The sequence below is a fragment of the Anguilla rostrata genome, chromosome 11, assembly GCF_018555375.3.
Source record: "Anguilla rostrata isolate EN2019 chromosome 11, ASM1855537v3, whole genome shotgun sequence".
Taxonomy (NCBI): Eukaryota; Metazoa; Chordata; class Actinopteri; order Anguilliformes; family Anguillidae; genus Anguilla; species Anguilla rostrata.
The window spans coordinates 2,065,419-2,086,224 of NC_057943.1; the positions used below are offsets into that span (position 1 = coordinate 2,065,419).

The following is a 20,806-nucleotide window of genomic DNA, read 5'->3' on the forward strand; positions in this document are numbered from 1 at the left end:
ACGTTCTGTTTTATTTTTTGGTTGATTGTAAGTGACGGGCAGTTCAAACAGGCCATCCAAGATGTTGGATATGGGGGTTTGTCTATTTTTATTGTCTAGATTTTTTTATAGCCGCAGGTTTGACAGGCCGACCTTGGTGTGTACCAATAAATGTCATATACAGTTCTGACTTATCAACCTATTTTAATGCTTTCTGTTTGGCACCACTCTTTCCATTTGTTAAGAAGAAAATTAGTTTTTTACACAATTGCTATAGAATGCAATGTGCAGAAATCAATACGGTTTAATCAGAAAAGACAAATTTCGAGAGTGGAGCGTCACTGAAAAGACTGCTGTCAGTGGGAAAGACGACGTAAGCATCGATAATTAATATGAGAGAGAGAGATGCTGATTACGGCTCATTTGATACTTTGTTGGTCTGAAAGGAGGTTTGTAGCTGCGCAGCGAGAGCGGTGTATTTTTAAAAACAAAGGTTAGGCTGCAGGAGCCAAGCGTGAGTAACAGTTCCAATCAATACAGGGGTTTAAATTCTTTAGAGTGCGTTTTACAGACCTGCTGAGCCCAGTGACTGCAGGGGCCAGCCAGCACGTCTGTTTGTGTCAACACTGAGAAATGAGCTGATGAACGAGTGTGTGTGTGTCTGTCTGTCTGTCTGTCTGTGCATGTTTTTGTGTGTGTGCGCACAGTATGTGTATGTGCACTGTATGTGTGAGTTTCTCTTTTGTGTGTGTGAGTATGTTTCTTTGTGCATGTGTATATGTCTGTCTGTGTTTTTGTGTGTGTGTTTATGTACGTTGAGTGTGTCTGAGTGGGCGTGTGTGTCTGTGTCTCTGTGTCTGTGTGTGTGTGTGTGTGCGTATGTGTGCATGTTTGTGTGTGTGTGTGTTTTGGGAGTACTGCCTATTCCAACAGGCATCACTAAGAGCTGGATTCTGGCGACGTTTCTTTTGTGCCGTTCGTTGTTTTCTGGAGCTCAGGGGTCGTAATTAGCTCCTAATTAACCCCGCACCTCCGCGGCACCTCTGCGTCTCCGCGCACTGAGATCACCCGACAGGCAGCCAGCCGGCCTGAGGGGCTGCCCGGGACCGCTGTGACTGACAGGCGCGTGGGCACGGGGAGGGGGGCGGGGTCTGCGTTCGCGCGGACTTCCTGGACGGAAAGCCGGTCGGCGAAGCGTAGTGCGCTGGGAGTTAGGCGTGTAATTCCGCGGACCGCGCTGATGTTCACACGTTCTCTATCCCTCACCGGGAGGGGGGGTGGGGCGGGGGGCAGAGGCTGAGCACGACGCTGCACTCTCTGATATTTTTACTGGATGAGTGGAAATGAAAACATAGATGAGGAAGAGGAGGGGGAGGAGGAGGCAGTGCATGAGCTGGGAGATGAAATCAGTCATGGAGCTGTGGGGCCTGACACACACACACACACACACACACACACTAAGCACATACGCACACACACACACACACTAAGCACATACGCAAACACACACACACTAAGCACATACGCACACACACACACTAAGCACATACACACACACACACACACACACACACTAAGCACATACGCACACACACACACACACTAAGCACATACGCACACACACACACTAAGCACATATGCACACAAATATACATACATACATACCATACTGTACACACACACACACTAAGTACATATGCACACAAATATTGGTGCGCTGTTGCTGTTGCTTTAAGGCTTTCAGAGCCAATGTCACCCAGCGTGGAACTTATCTGTGCTCTCCAGAACCGATGGCGAAGGTTTGTGATGAGTGTTGCAGTGTGTGAATGTGGTTTAATTCCATAAATTCACATTTGAATTTCATTACGGCACAAGATGTCATCACCATTGTGCTCGTTGCTGATACGCTCGTGCTTTCTGATCGATGCTGCAGCTCCAGCTCTCGTTCCACCGAAGGCCTCGCAGATTCCTGGCTCAGGGAACTGTGACTGTGTTTATGAATGCAAATAAAATATATCGTTTGGAGACTCGATAAGCGCCTTAGGGTTCTCCATGCCGAAGGTCAAAGGTCGATCGTCATTGATTGTAGGAAAGTGGAATACTCGATGCCTTATGCAGGAGGTAGAATTAATTTTTTATGTGGAGGGTGGGGTCAATGATCCGCTTGTGGCTTGGTGTGTAATCTGTAATGCATTTGGTATTGCACGGTGCCAGGTTTATAAAATACCTGAACACCAAACTTCCTAAGTGATAGTTATGAGTCACAGCACACCTGTACAGATACAGACTGGTTGTGCCACCTTGTACATTTGCAGTCCTGGTGGGGGTGGGGGTGGGAGGAGGGGGATGAATATCACCCAATTTGATCATATTGGAGAGAGAAACCTGGACTTGTGCCAGTTGAGTTGACATGATCACCCCTCATGGTAAATGGACTGCATTTATATAGAGCTTTTATCCAAAGCACTTTACAATTGATGCCTCACCATTCACCCATTCACATACACACTCACACACCAACGGTGAAAGGCTGCCATGCAAGGTACCAGTCAGCTCGTTGGGAGCAATTAGGGGTTAGGGGACACTTCGACACGCCCAGGGTGGGGGATCGATCCGGCAACCCTCCTACTGCCAGACAATGCTCTTACCTCCTGAGCCCCTATAGGGGTGACCTTAGGGGTGAGTAGGACGTGAGACCAGGGTGTGCTGTGAGGTGATTGGCTCTTCATTCCCAAATTGTGCCCCATGGAATTATGCACATTAGATATGAATCTAAACCCCTGCAAAGCATCTCTGCCGGGCCAAATCTGAGAAATGTAACAAGTACCATTTCTTTGGTTTCTCTAACTTGGTTATTCAGGAAGCAGTAGTTCATGCATATTTCAGGGTGCAGCCCTTTTTCTGAAGACGCTGTGATTGGTGGTGACGGTTTCCTCCCGCTATCAGCATGCTTTGTACTTGATGCGTTCTTCCGAAAACCAGGAATGAGAAACCAGGAAGGGGCGTTCTGTCCCTCTGATTTACTGTGTGACCTCGGGGTCGTTGTCTTTTCTCTGAAGAATTGATTTCTTTCGCTGAAGGACTGAAGAGGGACTCGTGTGAGGCCTTCTGGGACAGGAGCTTAACGCCGCTGAGGTCGTACGAGCTGAGTGAGGTACACGCACCGCCCTCATTATAAAACACCATTACGAGCTGAGTGAGGTACACGCACCGCCCTCATTATAAAACACCATTACGAGCTGAGTGAGGTACACGCACGGCCCTCATTATAAAACACCATTACGAGCTGAGTGAGGTACACGCACCGCCCTCATTATAAAACACCATTACGAGCTGAGTGAGGTACACGCACCGCCCTCATTATAAAACACCATTACGAGCTGAGTGAGGTACACGCACCGCCCTCATTATAAAACACCATTACGAGCTGAGTGAGGTACAGGCACCGCCCTCATTATAAAACACCATTACGAGCTGAGTGAGGTACACGCACCGCCCTCATTATAAAACACCATTACGAGCTGAGTGAGGTACACGCACGGCCCTCATTATAAAACACCATTACGAGCTGAGTGAGGTACACGCACCGCCCTCATTATAAAACACCATTACGAGCTGAGTGAGGTACAGGCACCGCCCTCATTATAAAACACCATTACGAGCTGAGTGAGGTACACGCACCGCCCTCATTATAAAACACCATTACGAGCTGAGTGAGGTACACGCACCGCCCTCATTATAAAACACCATTACGAGCTGAGTGAGGTACACGCACCGCCCTCATTATAAAACACCATTACGAGCTGAGTGAGGTACACGCACCGCCCTCATTATAAAACACCATTACGAGCTGAGTGAGGTACACGCACCGCCCTCATTATAAAACACCACCCTCACGTCCTCATCGCCGCGTTGTTCCACAAGCACAGCGGTCTTCCCTGTGCTGCATACGCACAGTCCTCACGCCTGTGCCCCTGTGCTCCATACGCACAGTCCTCAGGGCTGTCACTCCTGTGCGCCATACGCACAGTCCTCAGGGCTGTCACGCCTGTGCCCCTGTGCTCCATACGCACACTCCTCAGGGCTGTCACGCCTGTGCTGCATACACACAGTCCTCAGAGATGTGACCCCTGTGCTGCATACGCACAGTCCTCAGGGCTGTGACCCCTGTGCGCCATACGCACAGTCCTCAGGGCTGTGACCCCTGTGCTCCATACGCACAGTCCTCAGGGCTGTGACCCCTGTGCTCCATACGCACAGTCCTCAGGGCTGTCACTCCTGTGCGCCATACGCACAGTCCTCAGGGCTGTAACTCCTGTGCTGCATATGCACAGTCCTCAGGGCTGTCACGCCTGTGCCCCTGTGCTCCATATGCACAGTCCTCAGGGCTGTCACGCCTGTGCCCCTGTGCTCCATATGCACAGTCCTCAGGGCTGTCACACCTGTGCCCCTGTGCTCCGTACGCACAGTCCTCAGGGCTGTCACTCCTGTGCCCCTGTGCTCCATATGCATAGTCCTCAGGGCTGTCACGCCTGTGCTGCATACGCACAACCCCTGTGCTCCATACGCACAGTCCTCAGGCCTAAGTAACACTGCTGCCTGAGTCTGAGCACCCCAGCCTGCAGGCTGGGCCCAGGTTAGAGCCTCACCTGTGTCACCTGTGTCATCAATCACCTGTGTTACCTGTTTCACTATTCACATTTGTTACCTGTCACCTGTGTTACCTGTGTCACCAACCACCTGTGTCACCAGTCACCTGTGTCATGGCTCATCTGTGTTGCCTGTGTCACCTGTGCCCAGGTGTCCACAGTGTGAGTTGTGCAGTGCAGGGGTTCTCGGGTCATAGTATGTATTACACAGATAGTATACTTAAGAGATATTGTCCTGCAGTACTGGTTAATTTCAGAAATTGTGTGGTTCAGCTGTAGTGTACTTAAATAAATTTAGTACGCCCCAAGTGCAATTATATCAACTTTAATTATATTTAATGAATGTGTGCTGAAGTATACTGTTTTTCCACTTGACTGTTCTAACATGTAATTGCAGTGAAATATTGAAAAGGGGAAAAAACAGGGTGAAAAAATGGTGACTATAAATATATCCTTACATTGATCTGGCTCTCGCAAAACTTTCCATCAAAACCATCCCCAGATTTAATTGACTAAATAAATGTTATCTCCCTCTCCACCTTCGCTAATGTGTGGTGAGCTTTCTGGCTGCAAAATGGCTGCCGTGCAACACCCAGGTGGGTGCTACACACTGGTGGTGGGTGAGGTGAGTTCCCCTTCATCACTGTAAAGCACTTTGAGCGTTCGGAGAAGTGCTGTGTGAATGTAAGGATATATATAAAGCGGTCGGGGGAGATTTGCCTGCTGTCTGTCTGAATGCTGATTGCAGTGTGCTAATCTTCTGGGCCAAACCTACGCCCGTAGTTAGGAGCTGTAAACAGATGAGAAAGGAAGCTGTTGTCTCTCTTAACCTTTTGGGAGGGAAGGCTAATTGCGCGAGCGGCTTCCCTGTGCTTTTGGGGCGAGCGAAGCTCTGTACGGGTCAGTCTCCTCGCTCATGTTCCTGGCCCCGGGTCTCCCCCCCTTCCCCCCCTTCCTCAGTCCTGTCTCCGCGGCGCTGCTAATTACCCCCTGACTCACTGGATTCGGAGGGCTGGAAATGCATTATTCAGCGACTGCGTCAGGGAGCAGATCCTCAGAAATAAAGGGCTGTGATAGACAGGCCTGGTTATCGCTGCGCGAGGCTTTTGTTGTTATCGTTGTTATTATTTTTATTTTTGTTTTGAGCATTGTAATGAGGTTTCTTTGTGGTTAATTTGAAACGGCACTTGCAGTCCTCCATCAGAGCTCTGTGCTGTGCTGTTAATATAAGATGTTGTATAAGAGCCTGGATCTAGCCTACGGAGAGGGGGGGGGACACACTCAAAATTTCACATTAGAAAAACAACCTCAGACTTAACTGAAACATTTCACTGAACTCTGAAGGAGAACATTGAACAAGGCTTATCAAAGATTGTTTTTTATTTTTTAAAATTTATTTTATGCAATTGGGCTGGTTCGTGGTGTGAAAATAAAGGAAAAAATGAAGGAAAGATTTCTGGTCGAATCAGGTCACCATTAGCATGCAGCAGAGATGCTGAAATTCAAAAGAAGATTTGATTCTCCCTCATAACTCTGTTCCTGTGATGTTGGAGCACCGGGCCCAATCAGAAGAGACCGACAGAGATCGTCTCCACGCCTCCAAACCCGTCTCTGCTAACAGCCCTCAGAAAATTAATTTAACACTTTTATTTATTTATTTATTTATTTATTACGCTTGCAAAAATTGCTGCTGTTTCCAGAGATGTCCCCAGGGGAGGGAGAGAGTCCAGGAGGATACGAAATGAGTCACAACTAGGAATGCATGATAATATGGAGGGGGGGGGGGCTGGGGGGGGTCATGCCAATACCAGATCGTGGGGCCCATCCATGCACTAGAACAGAGCCTTAACAGATACCAGACCATAGAGCACATCCACGTACTAGAACAGAGCCTTAACAGATACCAGTCATAGAGACATCACACTAGAAAGAGCCCTAACAGATACACCATAAGTCTCATGCACTAGAACAGAGCCTTAACAGATACCAGACCATGGAGTCCATCCATGCACTAGAACAGTGCCTTAACAGATACCAGACCATGGGGCCCATCCACGCACTAGAACAGAGCCTTAACAGATACCAGACCATAGAGTCCATCCATGCACTAGAACAGAGCCTTAACAGATACCAGACCATAGAGTCCATCCATGCACTAGAACAGTGCCTTAACAGATACCAGACCATGGGGCCCATCCATGCAGAAGAATATTGAAATACAGCCAGGCTAGACCAGACTAGAGACTGGACTCCTAGATCATCAGTATCAGAAAGATAATTTAGTAAAAGAAATCCAAATACAACATCCTCAGCTCCTACTACATTTTTTATCCGCTCTGTGATCGCTTGCCGCTCGTTTTTTTTTGTTTTTTTATCTTTAGCCGTGCTTTTTCTTCATTTCCTTTTTCATAATAGAGAGATAAGAGCAACACACACCTCCCGCTGTTTCATGAATGTTAAATCAAGCCCCCGGGGGGGATGGGGGGGGGGGCGGGGGGAGGCATGCTTCCAACATCATAACATAAAGAGCGGCGTGTCTGCGTTCTGTTCTCGCCTCCGTTTGAAGTAGCATTTCAATTATTTCTCTCTCTCTCTCTCTCTCTCTTCTTACAGCCTCACAGAGGCCTGACAGCGGGGACCGGCGTTAAAGGTACGGTCTCTCTCCTCCTCGTAAAATCACAGGAAATGGCTTCATTTTCAGACGCAGGCGCTGCTCTGGGAGCGATCGGCCAGAGCGTCGCGCTCGTTCCCCGGCTGAATTCTCTCTGCGGCGGCCGGCCGGAAAGCTGTCCTACAGTACGGCCGAGAGAGGGAGCCCAGCTGGTTTTTTTTAAAAATGGACTCCAGGTCCAGGAGAATCGCTCACGCCATCACTGTCGGCGTCCTGCCCTTCGGCGTGTGGAGATGGCTCCCGGTGTAATGACAAGATCCCCAGGCTCTTTAAACCGACCAATCACGCGGGAGGGTCTATGAGCGCTGATACTAGCGCTGCTCAGTCATTGGCACGTTCACACCGCTGCTTGTCTGGGTTAGATCTGGGGGACGTCGCCTTTCCTGGTGTAAAGGAACAGTAGAATGGAGTGTAGCAGAAATGCCATAAGGGATCGATCACGGCAGATAAAATGGGTTAGGCATGTTACAGTGGAGGTGATAGCTAACAGGAATAATAGACCGAATGGTTTAGTTCAATACAGTGCAGTCTGGAGGAGCTGGGTGATGGATCTGGAGCTCCAGGCTGCGTCAAGGCATGGGCAGGGGAGGAACAGGGCTGAAGTGATCCACAACCAATCAAGTCTTGTTCTGCTTGTGGTTGATATACTCAGTCTGTCCGATTCCTTGGCCGTCTGAGAATGGTGGTGCTGTGCTTTGCCTCGGTGATAGATGGCTGGTTGCCTCTTCTCTTCCTGAACTTTATCTGACAAAGGCCTGCCAGGTCAGTTTTCACAAGGAAACCAAAATCGTGACCTCATTGGCTTACTCTGATCCTTGCTGTCACGGGTACTGAAGTAAAGCGCGTTTTATGGATTTTTATTTCTTTTTTTGATGGCGATGAGGGCAAGTGAGTGTCATCACAGGAGAAAGGCCGAGCTCTTTTCCCCCAGAATCTTCTGGAACACACTCTGTCCCAGGAACAGGGGAAGAGAGGAGGAGAGAGGAGGGAAGCGGGGGAGGTCTGTCCCAGGAACAGGGGAAGAGACGAGGAGAGAGGAGGGAAGCGGGGGAGGAGAGAGGAGGGAAGCAGGGGAGGAGAGAGGAGGGAAGCGGGGGGGGGCCTGCGTCCTTCTCCTCGGCTCGGTGTGGCTGTGGTCCTCGTCTGGGCCGCCGGCTCAGCTCAGACACGGCACTCACAGCCGCCTGCAGTCTCCCCTCTCAGCGGCAGATTGCCGTCTCTTCCTCTCGCTTCTGAAGAGATTGGTTTTGGCACTGCATTCCTGAAGGGTTATACAACCCAGCCCCCCCCCCATCCCCCCTGCTCTCACCCCCCCTCCCCACCCCCACCCCCTTTCGTTTTGTTCAGATACTGTTCGTGTAATTTAAATGAAGGAAGTACAAATAGGGATCGTTTTATTATTCATTTCAGGGTGTCATAGAAAGAAGAAACAAGGGTCTCAGGTTAATTAGAGTAAAATGGAATTTAATTTACCTTATTGGTCCCCGCTTGTGAATTCATCAGAAGGTTACAGAAGGTCAGGAGTGGCGGAGCTCTGCGAGCTGCTCCAGCCTCCGTGGTCTCAGAGGCATCGAGTAGCTTTCGCTGTTTTTCGCTGTGACTCAGAGACGGTGTTTCCAGCCCTTAATGGCTTCTTCCGTCAGGGCTGTAATATCGGACTGCGATCTGGGGACCTTCACCTCAAACGCCATTTGTGTCTCTCTAGAGCGAAACCACGTTTCCCTTGAAATCATCTACCTTGCCAAACAGACCCAAATAAAACAGATAAACATTCTGCGGAACTGTTTGTTCTGTAGATACTGCAGAGCAGTCCACAGAGCGAGGTAAAGGTTGTCGGTGTTTTGTTTTGGCATTGTTCAGTCTCTCTGCTTCTGTCCAACCTTGCTCTCAGCACAGCTGGGGTCTTTCGCAGGAGAACTCCAGGATCCAGAAGCTTCTGAACTCGCCGTACATCAGAAGGGTTCCTGATCTGAATGTTGAGTTGTGGGTATTGTAGTTTTTTTTGTAAAGGCTGTGAGTTCTCAGCAGCGGCGGGGGGGTGGGGGGGGAGGTAACGGACGGCCTCTCGGTTACGCTCTCTCCTGCACACGTGCGGACATTTTAACGTGTCGGGGACGAGAGCGGCCTCAACTCGACCCAACACGCCGAGCGAGCGAGGCCTGGTGACATCACGCGGGCGAGCGAGGCCTGGTGACATCACGCGGGCGAGCGGATCTAGCCGAAACGGGCTCGTCGTTCGCTGCTCTCCCGTCAGCGTCCAGCGGACGCCGGCCTTGCGCCCCCGGGCCACGGAAATGCTGCGAAATGTCAGACGATGTCGTCTGACTCACCCTAAATCACGAGACGCAGCGTCGTATGAACGTTCGTTCTGGCTGCTCGGGGGGGCGTCTGACAGACAACGCGGCGATGTTCCACGTGTGTCGAACAGACGCGTTCATGCTCAGAATACCGAAAAACTGTTTCGAGTTATCGTGAGATTTCAGACTAGCAGCCATCGTGTGTCATGGCTGTCTGTCTGAGGTTTGTTATCTCTGTTGTTACTTTGAGTTTTAAGTGTAAAGAAAACCCCTCTGTTTCTGATGGGTTCTTACGTCCCTTTGAAGCCTTGATTTAAAAAAATAAAAAAAATAAAAACCTTTGGGGATGTGAGTTAACAAACAAAAGCGTATTTTTTTGGCCTAAATCTGAGGCGTTAATTTATGCGGCTGAGAATGACCTGATTTCTGCACCTTTTTATTATTTTCAAAGGTATGCAAATTCCCACGGAACACTCCGAATCACAGCAGCCAATGGGAGCTCCGGAATGTCTCCCATCCCACGCTTTGAATCCAGATGAAGTTCTGAGGTCACAGCTGCTTGTGTAACTTCAGTCACAACTCTGCAGTGCTTGAGGTGTTTTTTTTTCTGGCTGAATCTTTGATTGAAATGATTTACGGGAAATTGATGTGAAATTAACGGTGTCTGAACTTCAAGGTGGGACAAGCTGCTGAGGTAGCCGAGTATGGTAATGAACCACAGCTGCATTTACCTACAGGGGGGGGGGGGGGGGGGGGGGGGAATGGGGGTGGAGGCAGAGGAAGAGGTGTGAATAAGGGGGACAAGCTGCTGAGGTAGAGAGATGGTAAGAGCAGCTGGAGATAAGAGTGAGAGGAAGAGAAGGAGTGGGGGAGGACAGAGAGAGAGTGGGAACAGCAGAAGACTCAGTCTGCCCTCTTCCTGCAACTCTATCGATCTGATCGATGTAAATCCTCAGGCTACTATGCGTGCGAATACAACACATGCACACGCTAACACACACACACACACACACACACACACCACACACACTCCATACACACACCACCACACCACACACACACACACCACACACACACACACACACCGCACACACACACACACACACACACACACACACACACACACACACACACACACACACACACCACACACACACACACACACACACACACACTCGCATACACACACCTACACACCCACACACACACACACACACACACACACACTCGCACACACACACACTCGCATACACACACACACACACACACACACACACACACTACACACCCACACACCACCCACACACACACACACACACACACACACACACACACCACCACACAACTCACACACACACACACACACACCATACACACACACTCACCCACACACACACTCGCATACACACGCCTACACACCCACACACACACACACACCTACACCTAAAAACTCTCACACACACACACACACTCGCATACACACACCTACACACCCACACACACACACACACACACACACACACACACACACTCGCATACACACACCTACAAACCCACACACACACACGCTCACACACACACACACACACACTCGCATACACACACCTACACACCCACACACGCTCACGCTCACACACACACACACACACACACCTACACCTAACACCACACACACACACACACACACTACACCACACACACACCCACACACACACACACACACTCCATACACACACCTACACACCACACACACACACACACACACACACCCATACACACACCACACACACACCCACACACACACACACACACACACACACACCTACACCTAAAAACTCACACACACACACACACACACACACACACCTACACCTAAAAACTCACACACACACACCATACACACACACACACGCACACACACACTCACACACAAACTCACACACGCTCACAGACACACACACACACACACACACACACTCACACTCAAACACACATCTACAGGGCGTGCTGAGCACAGGGTCCTTGCAGTGCCGGTGTAATGTCTAATTAAATTCCACTTCGCCGTGCAGCGTCTGGGAATTGAGTTAGCTCCTGAATAATCCAGATGAATCCATGCGTCAGTGTAATAGCCTGTGATTAGATTGCTGGTTCTCCCCTTGCACTCCTGTCCTGTGTGTGTTTTATTTAGATCCCCCCCCCCCTCCTCCCCCCCGTATGTAAATATTCTGCCTCTTACCCTGGGGCTGTTAGTGCTAACCTCGTTACCCCCCCCCACTCGGGTACGAGAGACGGGGGGGAACCCCAGAACTTCTCCCCAGGCCGGTTTTTTAAATAAATCTGAGCAGCGGAGTTCAGGCATGGATTATTCACACAGCCACATTACTGGGGTCTGTCCCGGCTGTTAATGTCCTCCTCCCGTTAATGGGGGGGGGGGGGGGGTGTTAAAGGTTGAGCAGGAGAGAGATCTGAGGCACTGCACTGCATAGCAATGTGAGACCAGTTAATGAGCCCGGGCTGTGAAACGGGACTGGGCGGTCAGGGTGCTGCAGCGAATACCGCTGTCACCTTCACAGCAAGAAGCTCCCGTGTGTGTGGTGTGTGTGTGTGTGTGTGTGTTCTCCCCGTGTCCGTGTGGGTTTCCCCCGGGCACTCCGGGCACTCCTGCCCAACCCCCCCCCCCCCCACACACAGTCCAGACACATGCAGGTTAGGCTAATTGGAGACCCTGTAGGTGTGTGAGTAATGGTGTGTGGGCCCTGCTGTGGACTGGCGATTTGTCAAGGGTGTATTCCTGCCTCTCGCCCAGTGCATGCTGGGATGGGCTCCAGACCCCCCTGTGACCCTGATCAGGAATAAGCAGGTTAGATAATGGACGGATGGGTGGTGAACCAACCTCGTCCTGTAACCGACGTGATCATGGGTTCAGTTCCCAGTTTAGCTGAATTAGCTCAGACACTATCAAGAAAATGAGTCATCCTCAAATGAGCTAATTAACTTCCTTCAGCCGCATTACTTCAGTAAGTATCTAACCTGTATAAATGAATGTAAAACATATAAAATTTAAAAAAGCCTGCGGTTGCAGGTTCAAGTCCCAGGCGGGCTGCTGCTGTGGAATCCCAGAGCAGCGATGCTTAGTCTGGATTTTATTCAGTGTGTGCTCAGCTGTGCAGCTGGATAGCAGCTGATTAATTGTGCTTGCCAAATGTCTAAATAAAAATGCAATGGCTGATTTAAACTCGCTGAACTGTGGCAGGACAAAGCCAATCGTCTCTCTCCATTGCACACTCCCGTTAATTACAGTACCTGCTGCTGACGTAAACCAAGCCCAGACGCGCGCGGGGTTCATCATTTAAAAATAACAATGTATTTACAAATGATTTTTAAAAGCTCTACTGTGTAGGGCCCTCCGACTTGCTGGCGCACAGATAACGTAGCAGTGCTGCTGAGCAGAAAACACTGCTGGCTGAGTTATGTTGGTTTCAGGGAGGGGGGGAAAAAAGCACTTTAAATTCCATCACTTTGCAAAGCAGCCGTTGTGAAGGAATGCAGTTCTCCAGAGGTTGCGCTTGATCACACTTAAACGTTGGCGCATTTGTTTGGCAGTTTCTTTTACGTAAGTAACTCTTAGCATCTCAAGGCAGTATTCGACGGGGGGGGTGTCTCTCGTGGCAGGGTGGGGGGTTTAATGACCCACACGGTCAATCAGTCAGTTTCACGTGATCATGAACGGCAGCTAGGTGGCAGTCTTGAGTCGACGGTTATGGAAGTTACGGTGGGTGCTGGGGGACGATGGTCATGGGCTGTTATTTGTTCTCGCCCCCCCTTCCTGAGCCCCTCCTGCCCTGCCCCCCCCCCCCCCCCCCCCCCACCCCGCTGTGTCTCGGGGGGGGGGTTTATTCCCTGCGGATCGCCCGCTCGTACCCGAGTGAAGGCTGAGCCTGCGGGAGGTCCTGCTCGGTGCTGGGAGGGTGTTTGCAGGAAGTGGGCTCAGCGTTCTTCAGTATAAAGGGTCCCCAGCATGGGAGTGGTATTAAAAAAATCTGACTGCGCGTTATTGCAGGTGTGCGAACTCACTGGTGTGCTTCCCCTGCTCGGTGTCTGTGTTTGCGTTCTTGTTCCTGCAGTTCTGAAGTGCTGTATGTATATTTGCTTTCCTGTAGATTGTCCCGTTTAACAACTGGCAATGTTTTTGTCTTGTTCTACATAAGAACGTATGCCGAACAGATAAAAAAATAGCTCCTTTTAAGAATCAAGCTTACGTCTGTCTCCTGGTAGATATACCTATGGTTCAGTGACACTAGAGAAAAGACAGCTCTCTGTGCCTGTCGGTTATTCCAAGGTTTTGAGTGTTTTTGAAAATGGGTGTTAAAATGATGCAATCCTGGCTGCTGGGCTGCATGGTTTTAAGGAAGCCATTTTAAAATCATTAGGGAGCCATTGACTGGAGGTGTGAGGGACACTATTGTGTTTTTTGATTTTATTATTATTCTTTTATAGATTTTTATAGCTTTGCCCAAATTGCCTGGTCAGTTTTTTCTTTACAAAACTTGGCACATTGATAGGGTGTTCCTCAAAACAGCGATTGTGTGATTTTGGCCTTGATTGGCCGCTTGGTGGTTCTACAGAGTACGGTTGAAAATGCAAACTTTGACAGGCCATAATGTCCCATCACAGGACAGACACATCATTCGCTCACACACTCACATACCTAGGGGCAATTTCGAGTCTCCAATTAACCTAACCTGCATGTCTTTGGACTGTGGGAGGATAACCGGAGTACCCAGAGGAAAGCCACACAGACACAGGAAGAGCATTCAAACTCCACTCTGGGCTGGGACCTTCTTGCTGTGAGGCAGCAGCGCTAGCCCACTGCACCACCATGCCGCCACGAAACAAATGTTGACATCTGAAATCAGCAATAAATGTAGTACTTACACGTGTTAGCACTGGCAGTTGGGTGTTTTGTGGCTTTGAGTGCTTGGACCCCTTAATCGCTGCTTGCAGCTATATACGTATTGCGTTTACATGTGCACAGGAGGGGGCCGTGCCTTTGCGTGATGAATGTGGTGCCGGTGGGACATGCTTGGGCTGAGACGCGCTCAGTTTCATGTTTTAAACACAGCAGCTTGATGAGCTGCCAGATCATTTGAGCTGCTTCCATGAAATCCACCGAGCGCTCGAAGCCAATTAATCTGCACTGATGCCAGGCTTCATACAATATGCTGGATTTATAGATTTAGGCATTCTTGTGATTTTTATTGGGTCATAATTTGAGATCTAGATAGACCTGTTCTGTGAACAAAATTGAGAACGGGTAGCCAAATTGTTATGAAGTTTTTTTTGTTGCGTTTTTTATGCTAACGTAATAAACAGTGGCAGTAGAAGACCGCGTGGATAAGTGTTTAGGACAGCCCGTCCTTCACTCAGTGCATCAGTGGCTCTGTTAATGTTTTTAGGATCAACATGACCGTCGGATGAATTGCATAATTCTGTGGCTGCTGAAGAAAATAAAAACGCATCCCCGCTAGCAGTCAGTTTGGTCTGTGCCAGGATGCTAATTATATCCAGGAAAGGGAGGGAGGCGGTGAACCAGTTTTTTTAGCGATTTGAAGCGCGGTGAGAGGCGCGGGGTGGGTCAGGTGCTGCGGGGAAGCGAGGGAGCTGGCCTGTGAAAATAACCCTGCTGAACCGCCCCGGTGCAGATGCTGAGGGGGTAATGAACAAGCACCACTGCTCTCTGATACCCCCCCTGCCCCCCCCTGCCCCCCCCCCCACCCCAGACTCTGTTTAGTCAACAGGGACATGCAGGCTGGATTCAAGCTGCTCATTAAAACGACAGCTTACCAGCCGCCTGAGCCAACTGGCACGGTCGTACTGTTCCTGGATCAACTGCCTCTCTCTCCCTCCATCTCTCCATCCTTCTCTCTCCCTCCGTCTCTCCCTCCTCTCTCCTTCCTCCTCTCTCCCTCTCTCTCTCTCCATCAAACTCATCAAAGTGAATCTCAAAGGTGCAAACTTGCCTTTTTAGTTTGTGAAGAAGACAAATAGCTAAATCTGATTAATTACAAAAACTACAAATCTTGATTATCTCTCAGATCTCATGCTCACATTCTAAGTAGTGTAGTTCTTCCTGAGTGTGAATGCTGCTTTATATGATACTTCTTGAGTCTGCTGTGCTAGACTCCACTCATATTTATCTTACCTAGTTCTGTGAGTGTTTTCCTCGCTGAAGGGATTATCAGGAGGCTTTTGGCTGCACTTACAGGCCTTTCAGTATCCGGCCCTTCAATAAATTATTCATTGATTATGTTTGAGCAGATCTGGGTGAGCTACGGTTCATCTCGCTGGCAGGTTCGGCTTTAATCAGACTCGGACTGTCTCCCTGGCAGTGTTTAGAGTGTTTTACATACGATCGAGACCGTCTTCTCGCTGGCAGTGTTAAGAGTGTTTTAAGACTCGAACTGTGTTCCTGGCAGTGTTAGAGTGTTTATAAGACTCAGTGTGTCTCGCTGCAGTGTTTAAGAGTGTTTTAATAGACTGACTGTGTCTCGTGGAGGTTAGAGTGTTTTGAAAGACCGAGACTGGTCCCTGCCGTTTTAAGATTTTAATAAGACTCGAGAGTGTGTTCTCGCTGAAGTGTTTAAGAGTGCTTTTAATAAGACTCAGGCCTGTATCGCCTGAAAGTTTAAGATTTGTTTTAATAAGACTCGAGACTGTGTCTCGCTGGCAGTGTTTAAGAGTGTTTTAATAAGACTCGAGACTGTGTCTCGCTGGCAGTGTTTAAGAGTGTTTTAATAAGACTCGAGACTGTGTCTCGCTGGCAGTGTTTAAGAGTGTTTTAATAAGACTCGAGACTGTGTCTGGCTCTGCACATTTCCTCCCCGTTCCTCTTATCTGCCCAGTCAGTGGGCTGTCAGTGATGGATGTGCTTCCTGTTGAATTTCTCCAGCGCAGTTAAACGTTGGCGCATTTGGCAGAGTTCAGTCCGATTCGCTCGCTCAGTTTTGAAGCGAGCGTCCGTGTGACTGATTCTGAGATTGGGTGTTTTTTTTTTTTTTTTGTGTTCGCAATTCTGGAGCCTTGAATATCCCCACTTGACCGGAACGTTGCCTCACCCTACACCCCCCACCCCCCCTCCTTTCGGATGTTGTGCCATCATCCTGAAGTGTGGCCTGTATGACATCACGGGCTGTGTGATGTCATCGGCTGTGCTGCCGAGGAGCCTTCTGACCTCACTTCCTGCTCTTTCTGTCGGTGGCGCACAGCTTCCCTCCAGTTCTGGTGCAGTGTTCCATTGAAGCAGCCGCAGGGTGCTGGTGTGGCTGGGCTTGTGTAGTGTAACGGGTAAGGAGTTCCTTTTGTAACCCAAAGGTCGCAGGTTCGATTCCCGGGAAGGACACTGCCATTTTACCCTTGAGCAAGGTGCTTAACCTGCATTGCCTCAGTATATATATAGCTGTATAAATGGATGCAATGGAGAACGTAGTGAAAGTCGCTCTGGATAAGAGCGTCTGCTAAATGCCTGTAATGTATTGTAATGTAATGTAATAGCTTGTGACTTGTGACGATTCTCAGATGAGGCATTTCTCTTGTTCTCTCAGGCAAGATACTTAACCTGATTTGCTTCAGTAAATATCCGCCATACAAATGGATTGTATGTAAACAAGTGTACATATTTATATATATATAAGCTGTGTAATTGCTGTTGCTCTGGCTAATAGCATCTGGTAAATGCCTGAAATGTAAAAATATAAAGTGCATCTCACATCAGGCGGAGAACATTAGCATTTTCAAAAGAGCTTTTCTTAGAAATGAAAGGGAGAGTATCACTGTGCTTTAAAAAAAAAAAAAAAAAGAAGAGAGAGAGAGAGAGAGAAAATGAAGAGCTTTGGCCACTCTCGTTAATTAAGGGCTGAGCGGGGACTTGGCACCCGCCAGCTCAGATCTTTCCAGGTTCCCTGAAGTGTCGAGTCGATCGGGTGGTTCTACAGACAAGGTGAACCCTCGCTCTCTCTCTCTTTTTTTTATCGGCCTTCTAACGTCTGGACACTGGGGGTCACATCCATTACGTCCATTAGCTTTGATACATGGCCGTCACGGCGGCCAGTGGAGAGCGTCCGTCTGGAGGCAGAGCAGCGTGCGGCCGTCCCCTGGCTGTCCGGCCGCTGTCCGTGGTTCTGAAGTGCTGCCTCTGCTGTTTGGGCATCGTGTTGAGTTTATAGCAGCAGCCCAGGTGTTGGGCGTTGAGCAGCGCGCTGTCGTGTCACATGTTCGCATACGTCGAGTAGCACCACGGCTCAGCTGTAGTGGAAAAAAAAAACTGGGTCACTCCCCCTGTGCGGGGGGATAAACGGGTCGCGGAGATCTCTGTGTGCAATAACTGGCAACCCATGCGAGAAGGGGCCTGCGATTCGGTACCCTGCTGAGTGTAGTTGGTACTGGCGACCCGTACGCGAATAATTTCTCCGGCCATCTTTGTCCCCTGAGCAGATGGGCTCCATCAGCGACCCTGAGCTGCAGTGTTCCTGATTAACAGTCTCCACAAGTCGGCTTTTTACCTTTTGTCTCGAGTCTCAATGTACTCTCTCCCCCCCCTTAACCCCCCCCACCCCACCCAAACCCCACCCCCTCCCCAGCCCAGAGCTATTTTTGGACCTGCTTTTTTCTAACAGGTGTTTCTTTCCAGAGCTGCAAGCACTGATGATTTCATTTCCCAAATCTCTTCTCTCTCATTAACTTTGTAGACAGGAATTAAACATTTATCCAGTAAAAAAGCTACATTTTTTTTTACTTATAAAAAATAAATAAAGCAAACATTACCATGGGTCAGACCACCAATTTTATCCATTCATCCATTCCATTCATATTGCAGAAGTGTCCAAGCTCATACATTATCTAAATTACATAACACAGCCAATGTAAAAATAATACTGCATTAAGCCTCATTATATTCCTGTAAGAAAAAGGGAGTAGTTGTATTGAGTAACCAGGACCAGAACTCTGTGCCTTTCAGAGGGAAGATAATCAACAGTCACAGAGCTATGACACAGCTGCCTGTCTCTCTCTCTCTCTTTCTCTCTCTCTCTCTATCTTTTTTCACTTGCTGTCTCTCCCTCTCCCTCTCTCCCCCTAACTCTCGCTTCCTTTCTCTCTCTCCCCCTTCCATCTCCCACTCTCTCCCCATCCCTCCCTCCCTCTCTCTCTGTCTCTATCTTTTTTCTCTCTCTGTCTCTCTCCCCCCTCTCCATCTCCCACTCTCTCCCCATCCCTCCCTCTCTCTCTGTCTCTATCTTTTTTCTCTCTCTGTCTCTCTCCCCCTTTCCCTCTCCTTCTCTCCCCTTCCCTCTCTCTCTTCCTCTCTGTCTCCCCATCTACCTCTCCCTCTCTCTCCCCTCACTCTCCTTCTGCCTCTCTCTCTCCCTGTCTCTCTCTGTCTCTCTTTTTTCTCTCTTTTCCTCCATCTCCCTCTCTCTCCCCCTCCCTCCTTCTCTCTCTCCCTCCCTGTCTCTCTCTGTCTCTATCTTTTTTCTCTCTCCCTCCCTCTCTCTCTCTCCCCTCTCCCTCCCTCTCTCTCCTCTCGCACTGCCTGCATGTACTAATAATACTGTAATAATATACCTTTCTTACAGGAATATAACGAGGCTTAATGCAGTATTATTTTTATTATATTGGCTGTGTTATGCAATGTAGATAATGTATGAGCTTGGACACTTCTGCATCTCTCTGAAAATACTAATGGATGGAATGAGTGGTCTGGCCCTTGGCAATGTTTGTTTTATTTTGTATCCAGTAAAAATGTGGATTTGTACTGGATAAATGTTTAATTCCTGTCTATGCAGTCACAGCCTGTGGATTGCATTTGGTAATGTGTGCTGCAGTACAGCGGCCCCTGGTGGCCGCTTGTAGAATAGGTGCCTTGGTTTCTGAAAAGCATGTCGTAGTGTTGTGCATTAGGCATTATATAAAGCAACACTAATGCACTGAGCGGAGAGTGCGGGAGTAGAGTCCACTGGGCATGCCTTCACCTAAAGAGAACGGACAGGCTATTAAGCTATTTTGCATCGTCCTGAATGCTTTAGAGAAGCTTTTCTAAATTAGTGGGTTAAATTAGATTGCTGAAACAATCTCTGCTGAATTAGAGAATAAAGTATTGCCTCATGGCGTAAACACAGCTTTAAAATTTCTCTGTCTGTTACAGTAGAACATGGAAGTGGGTGGGCTCGCCAGTGCACGTGCAGTTCTTCTGGTATGCTGTAGGGGTCACTGTGTCCCCAGCCCACAAGCCCATTTCTGTTCTCAGAAGGTTAGTTCTCTGCGTAACAGTAGTGCAGAGATGGTGGTGTGGTGTAAAGCCATGATACTCATGTTGTAGTATGTTATTTTAATGGACCAGGTCTTTATGAAGACTGGGCCAGGGAAGAGCTTTATCTATGTATATTTTTATGTCACATTAAACAAATTCATACACTGTTTTATTAACAGAAAATTAAAAAAATATATTTTTGATGTCAAGCCTGAATTTACTGTATTAGATTTGTTCAAAAGCAAGTTTATGCAATAGGCAATATGGTACTACTGCTATTACTTTGTTTGTTCTTTTACTTTACTTTACCTATTTCAGTTTATTTTTACAGGGACAGTGCACATTAATGAACATTTCTGTGAATGTGCCAGTGTAGCCAGCATGGCTAATTTTCAACTGTAGTCCCTGTGCAGGTACATTAAAAACAACAAATACAAAATACAAATACGTTAAAACAAAGATTGTTTTGCATAAAACAGACAGCACATATGTTGGGATTTTACAGAGCATGGTCACATATCTGGTTGTCTTTTAACCACACTTTCAGGTAAGCTGTGAATGAACGATATGTGTTGCAGTTTCTTATGTGTGTAGGATGTTTATTCCATGTGTGAGCTGCCCCCACTGAAGAAGCTGACTGTCCAAAAGCAGTCCTCCTCATTGGAATTATACAATCCCCCTTGACAACAGATCTAGTTGATCTGTTCTTGGCTGAAGTCACAATTCAACAGAGTAGTCTGCTGTCATATTGTCTCTAAATCAGGGACTGCTTAGCAGGCTGTATCTGTTCCTGGATTCCATGCTAACTTCCTGTCTTAATTTCATTAGCTCCGTGTGATTTGACCTTTAGATACGTTTCTTGGTAAGCGCATGTATGGTAGCTGGAGGCGTGTGTGTGTGTGTGTGT

At 48.5% G+C, this 20,806-nt stretch overlaps 1 protein-coding gene across 3 annotated transcripts in view; it reads left to right on the plus strand.

The window, feature by feature from the left end:
* The window catches only part of rap1gapa (RAP1 GTPase activating protein a), a 143,937-nt gene that overhangs the window by 25,622 nt on the left and 97,509 nt on the right, over positions 1 to 20,806 (plus strand). The window contains exons 2-3 of one of the 3 annotated variants that reach the window (XM_064300447.1): positions 3,060 to 3,133; positions 7,242 to 7,278. The exons of 1 other annotated variant lie outside the window; for it this stretch is intronic. The gene's annotated coding sequence lies outside the window, so the exon portion shown is untranslated. The remainder of the gene's footprint in view (positions 1 to 3,059; positions 3,134 to 7,241; positions 7,279 to 20,806) is intronic. One more of the 3 variants, XM_064300446.1, reaches the window with a different exon arrangement.